At 46.7% G+C, this 6,198-nt stretch overlaps 1 non-coding gene and 2 pseudogenes across 1 annotated transcript; all 3 read right to left on the minus strand.

Moving 5' to 3' along the window:
* Window positions 1-2,972: 2,972 nt before the first annotated feature.
* LOC143727520 (U2 spliceosomal RNA) lies at window positions 2,973-3,058 on the minus strand (annotated as a pseudogene).
* A 1,127-nt stretch (window positions 3,059-4,185) lies between these two features.
* Window positions 4,186-4,349, minus strand: LOC143726737 (U1 spliceosomal RNA). The gene has a single exon (XR_013198970.1). It is a non-coding gene; the product is annotated as a U1 spliceosomal RNA (small nuclear RNA).
* Window positions 4,350-4,783: 434 nt separating this feature from the next.
* On the minus strand, window positions 4,784-4,959 carry LOC143727284 (U2 spliceosomal RNA; annotated as a pseudogene).
* Between the last annotated feature and the right edge of the window lie 1,239 nt (window positions 4,960-6,198).

Consider the following 6,198-nt stretch of genomic DNA (forward strand, 5'->3'; position numbering starts at 1 on the left):
CCAATTCTAAAAGATTAAAATCCTGGGATAAAAGCACATCTGGACTCTTAACTTTTTTATCTAAAAACCCTAAAACTTCCTCTAAGATGCCATTGTGTACCTCTTTAGTGCCGTATAAATTACTGTAAAAACTTTCAATTTCCCCTAAAATCAGGTCAGTTGTATTTACTTCCCCCCCTCTAAAAGTTTTTAAAATATTGATCGACCCTCCCCGAGCTATTGTCTTTTTAAAAAAATACCTGGTACACTTCTCTCCTTCCTCTAACTCCCTTTCTCTACATCTTAAAATGACACCTTTGCTCTTTGTTTCAGACAGATCTGACATTTCTTTCTTTACTTCTTTTATTTCATTTGTAAAATCCAATCCATTGTTTAAAAGGTTAAAATATCTCTGCAGTCTTTTTTGCAACCCCATCATGCGTCTTTTTTCTTTATTCTTTTTTTCTTTTCCAATTTGTTTAAAAAACCGTCCTGTCCTTTGTTTCACCATCTCCCACCACTGTGCACGTGAGTCGTAAAAGTCCTGGAGGGTCTGCCATTGGCTGAACTGCTCCCTATACTCACTAACCACTTCCTCGTCCTCTAATAGGGAACAGTTCAGCTTCCACAGCCCTCCCCCTGCAGTCACACCCGTGGGGAGTGAAAGAGTGCAAGACAGCATCATGTGGTCGGAAAAAAAGAGGGGGGTCAATGTAGCATCGGTCGGCGGGAGGTCCCTGGTAAAAATATAGTCAATTCGAGAGGCTCTGGCACCGTCACCACTGAACCAGGTGAAGCCTTCCTCTCTTTGATGCATTGTTTTAAAACAGTCAACTAACTTAAAATCTTTGACTATATTTTGTAATAAAACCGATGTCTTGTCGACCTTAAAATCCTCTCCTACCCTCCTTCTGTCCTTTTTTGATAATACACAATTAAAATCCCCTGCTACCACTAGGGGAGCCCTGCCTAGCATGTGGGGTTGCAAGTCTTCTAAAAGCTCATACCTGTTATTTTTTTCAGTAAAACCATACATATTTAAAATGTTAAGATCCTTACCTAAAAAAGTCAGATTTGCTAAAATTGCCCGCCCGTCCCTCACCACAGTGCTGCCCTTCACCAAAAGGTTGGGATTTTTTATTAAAATAGCAACACCGTCATTTTTGTTAAAATTGGACCCACTCCAAATGGAAAATCCTGGGGTCCAAATCTCCTCCCACTTCCTGTAATTTGTTAAAAAGGGCAAACCACATTCTTGCAATAAAAACACATCTGACTTAAAAGTTTTTAAAAAGGATAACACACTCTGTGCTCGCAAAGTAGACCTCACACTTCTCACATTGATTGTAGAGATAGTGAGGGCCATGAGCAGTATGGTTAAAAATACAAGCATTAATAGAAGGATAAAACCAAAAGACTGCAGAAAGTTACATTAAAATCATGTTATGTCATGTAGCACTTGCTTCTCCTTTTCCCCAGAAAAACTGGGATCAGGAGGGCAAATGCTCGCCGCCTCAGAGTCCACAGAGAGAACCTCTTGTGGCTCCTTCGGTGACGATGTTCTAAGCTTAACGTGCAAAAAGGAGACTTCATTGGGAGATTCTGCGGGCCACATACGGTCTAGATCTAACGAAGAGGAACTATCTAGCCGATGCGATGCCCGCAGCCTTTTCTCCTCTGTTTGAAGCAGAGGAGATCTCGCAGACCTTTTTTGCACCTGAGCATTGGGGAGTGAACCCTCGGATTCACCCCCACTATCCACCACACTAACCTCCGATACGGTGTAGAGTGAGGAAGCCGTTGCATCCTCCTCCTCCTCCTCCATTTTGTTTTCACTTCTCTCTTGTTGGGGAACGGCTTCCTCACTCTGTTCGCTGTTAAAACTTGACTCCGCCCCTGTGGCCGCCCCACTTCCTTCCTCCTGCCCACTCCCTGAGGCTGGCTGGGAAATAGAATTTCCCACCAAAACCTCAGGGACCGCCTCCTCCTTCCTTTGCTCTTTTGTTTGTTCCACATGTGGGGCGGCCATTTTGTTGCCTTTCAGTTTGTTGGCAAAACTTTTAGGGCAATCTCTGTAGAGATGGGATGACTCCCCACAGAGGTTGCACCGCCTGCCATTGGTACACTCTTCAAAAGTATGACCAATTTCTCTGCATTTCCCACATATCATTTCCTGGCATGCTTCAGCTAAGTGCCCAAACTTTCCACATTTTCTACATAATTTGGGCATACCCTGGTAGTGAATGTAGCCTCTGTTCTCACCCAACACAATCATAGAAGGCAGATGCTTCAGGCCCTGGTAGCCCCCAGCGTCTTCCCATTGTTTAATGGGAATTCGCCAGGAGCATGTCCAAATACCATCCTCATCTAAAACCTTGACTGGCTGGCTTCGAACTGTGCAAAATCTGCCCAGCCAGACACAAATGTCCTCCCCAGTCACTGTCTCATTAAACATTCTAACAATCACAGTTTTAAGTGTGTTGTCAGAGAGCTTTTCAACAGTAAACATGGACAGCTGGGATTTAGCTACTTCAAATCTGTGCCAGAAATCATTCAGGTGGGAAACCGCTCTAAAACTAACATCAAATCCTTTGTTCAGGGGCAGAGTCACGATGCAATTCAGATCATCAGGTTTAAAATTTAGAGTTTTTTGGATCAGCTTCCTGGAGAAGTCAAGACGTGACATCCCCAGGAGCTTCCCCTCAACTTCTTTGAATAAAAAACGCACGCTGTGGTGCCTCCTCATGCCGGCACGGGCAGCCGACATGGTGGAGACACCAACAGCCTAAAACTTTAAAAAACAATAAATAAATAAATAAATAGATAAAAAGGTCTTACCTTAAAACAGAACCGGAATAAAAGCAGCTGGATCAATGTACCTCTCAAAAGTTTGGGGCTCAAGTCACTGAAGGACCCAAGCCGGAAAAACCTCCAAGAGGCGATCGCTGTCTCTACCCTAGGACCAGACACTTGATCTTAGCCAAAAGGCCGAGAAGCGATGACACAATGACGCAGAGAAGCGAGAAGCTGATAAGAACAGATACTACACTTGATCTTAGCCAAAAGGCCGAGAAGCGATGACACAATGACGCAGAGGCGGGGGAGCCGTCAAAGGCCACGCCCACCTGGGCCGTGGCGAGAGGGTCTAAAGGTCGCCAGCAAACAAGCTCAGCTCACAGCAATACAAGCTCAGCTTGACTGTTGACACCGAAAATGGATCACAGCAGAGCGCACAACACGACACTTTGGAGTGCAACCTGGGATTTTGGACCAACAAACATTCTGCCCTAAAAGTGAGCGGGCAGACCAAAGCGTACGTCGTAGAGACTTGAAACTCTTGAGGGATGGTAGTACCCGCCCGGTCTACAACATCACCAAGGCTCGGCCCAATCGGCCCCAAGGTGGCGCTGCAGCGATCAGAAGTACGAAATGACTCGTAACTCCTGAACCGTCCGTCGCAGACCCAAGTGTCTTACATCACCGGAATCCTTGGCTCGGGCCGAACAAGACGCAGGCCTCGGATTCGATGGTTGCGCTGGCGAGATTTTCGGGTATTTGGGATTTTGTGAAAAAGCTACTTTTGCACACTAGTCCTAGGTCTTTCGCCCGATCTGACCCAAACCGGTGCAGAAAGATTCCCTGGAGTCTGATTGCCGACAGCGATGGGGAAAAAAGTCGGAATTTCGATTCACGTTGGCGACGGGACGCCAAAACGTTGGGAGTGGGCGAGGCGGGCTTTACTTAAATGGCCATAACTCTCCAACGGAATGAGACAATTACACCCAAGTCGGTACACCTGTGCACGGGCTCAGCCTGTGCTCAGGTGAAAAGGGATGTGGCGACTGGCCACTTGGTGGCGCTGTAAACAGTAAAAACAACAACATGAATACGGCCATAGGCGACTGTATGTCAGGTGATTTTTCACACATGCACAAGGTATTCATACCACATGATAGAACTCCTCATTCGGAACAACTTTGCTTCTAGGACCACTGCTGCCAATAAAAGCGCTGGTTGAATAATGGAGATTATTTGAAGAATGATGAAAAAAAAACTAAAAAACAGCCCTACTTTTGCAGACTGGTCCTAGGTTGAGAGTTTTACATCTCTCGATCAACCACTGCAGTTCAATTCCCTGGACTTCCTAGGTCGTTAACTACCAGAAGAAGAGGAACTCGAACAATCTGCTCTTTTAACCAGTGTGTCCAGGGGAGAGCGCGAACGCAGTCCCCCACTACCATAAATTATGCAGTCGAGATTCCCACATTTGGGGAATTCGCAGGGGTCAGCACAACCGGAGTGCAATGGCCGAGCCTCGCCCTGGGTGAACCACCTTCCTGATCATGGTGTCTCCCCTGCCAGGTAAGTATGAATTCCCAGGCCTCCCGTCAGAGGCACCGTGTCCCTCTCCGCAATCCTCACCAACGGTCGGACAATCAAACACACACCTGATTCAACTCATCAGCTCATTCGTAAAAACTCCAAGAGATAAGAGAGAGACATCAAAAACCTGCAGAGTCGGGCTCTTTTGCTGTTGTTGTTGTGGATGATGTTGTTTTCATGCTCCGGATCCATGAGCCAAAAATCAATTTCATACGCGGTCACCGGATAGTGGACGAATCAGATGTTAAACGAGATAAGAACAGAGTTGTTGTTTTTTTTTCCGTCTCACACCACCATTACCTGTATAGCATATGATCACCTACAACACCTTTAAAGCACCCATACACAGCAATATACGTTACTTCCATTAACACCTGCTGCCACACAAGACTAAAACATCTCTTTCATTGAACACAGTTTTTGGGGGTGCACCGTTCCCAGAAGTACTGCAATACCGGGTCGATGCGTGGAGTGGACGGAGCAAGCCCCTCTTCCATCTCCCAGTTCCAAAAATCAATTTAATATATGGTGCCCGGGTAGGGCACGTATCAGATATTAAACTGATAAGAACAGATTTTTCTTTCGAAAAAAGTTTATTGTCACATTGTTTCATTCCATTCTTTCAATATCCATTTTTTCCTTATAAAATCACATTTTTGCACATATCTTAAAACAACAAAAAGGACATAAGTTACAGTTAAAAATCAGTTATGTTGATGTGTTGTGTAAAAGTCCATGTATGTTGTGTGTTGTTTTAAAGTAAAGGTAAAATGGATTAAAATAAAATAGGAATGCAAATATAAAACAATAAAACAATTAAATATGCCAAATAAAACATCTCTTGTACAGGATCGAGGGTGAGTCCCTATCAAGAATGTCCATTCACTCCAGGTCTCCAGAACAGGCCCCAGACTCCTCGCTTCCAGTGCCCAGCGGAGATCCCCTCTCCTCCGGCCCGCTGGCCCGCTGTTCCCGTAGCCAGAGTGGTGAGGGTGCATCTACGGGCGGCCAGGTACGGTGGCGGCCGGGACCTTCTCCGTGTGACCTCGGCCCCCCCATCCGAATAACGACGTGCGGCCCACCCTGCAGCGTTGATGTTATCCTCTGCTCGCACGCGTGGAGGGGGACCGTCACGCGTTTCCCCACCAGCAGGTTTCTGGTGACCCAGATGGCATCCTTGATGTGGTTGAGGGTGAGCCAGAGCGAGGCAAACGTTGGTGGTGTCAACTCCTTCAAGCCCTGACCCACCCCCAGGATGGCGAGCTTATAGTCCACCTGGGCCCCACCCGCTGGCAGGCACGGGAAAAACAGGGGGCCTGTCTTGGCCCACAGGTCCCGCGCAGCGCCGCACTCCCAGAGCAGATGTTGAACGGTCTCCGGGGAACCACATCCGGACCGTGGGCAGGTGGAGTTTTTGGCCATGCCTCTGGAGTGCATGACCGCCCTGACCGGGAGGATCTCATGAGCCACCATCCACGACAGGTCCTTAAGCCTGTTCTGGAGAGCTGGGTGGGCTGCGTTCCTCCAAACGTCTTTGGCCTCACCTAGTGTGAGGCCTGGAACTGGACTCACCGATTCTCGATCCTGCACAAGAGAGACGAGAGACTTGTGATTAGTTAAAACAGTGGCATCATTTGTTTCTAAAAGATATTTCTTTAAAAATTTCTTAATAAAACTATGCTCTTTTGACAAATTAAAAGACACTGGACTTTTAAGATCAATGGGTAAAATTTTCAAACTTCTTAGGTATGACCCCATCCAGAATCGGGTCATGGCTGCTGTCTTGTGTTCTCTGGATGGGGTCAGTGCATACTGGATATGGAGGGCGGCAAAGCG

The sequence above is a fragment of the Siphateles boraxobius genome, unplaced genomic scaffold, assembly GCF_051911475.1.
Source record: "Siphateles boraxobius isolate OS27281-9 unplaced genomic scaffold, OSU_SipBor_1 77, whole genome shotgun sequence".
NCBI lineage: Eukaryota > Metazoa > Chordata > Actinopteri > Cypriniformes > Leuciscidae > Siphateles > Siphateles boraxobius.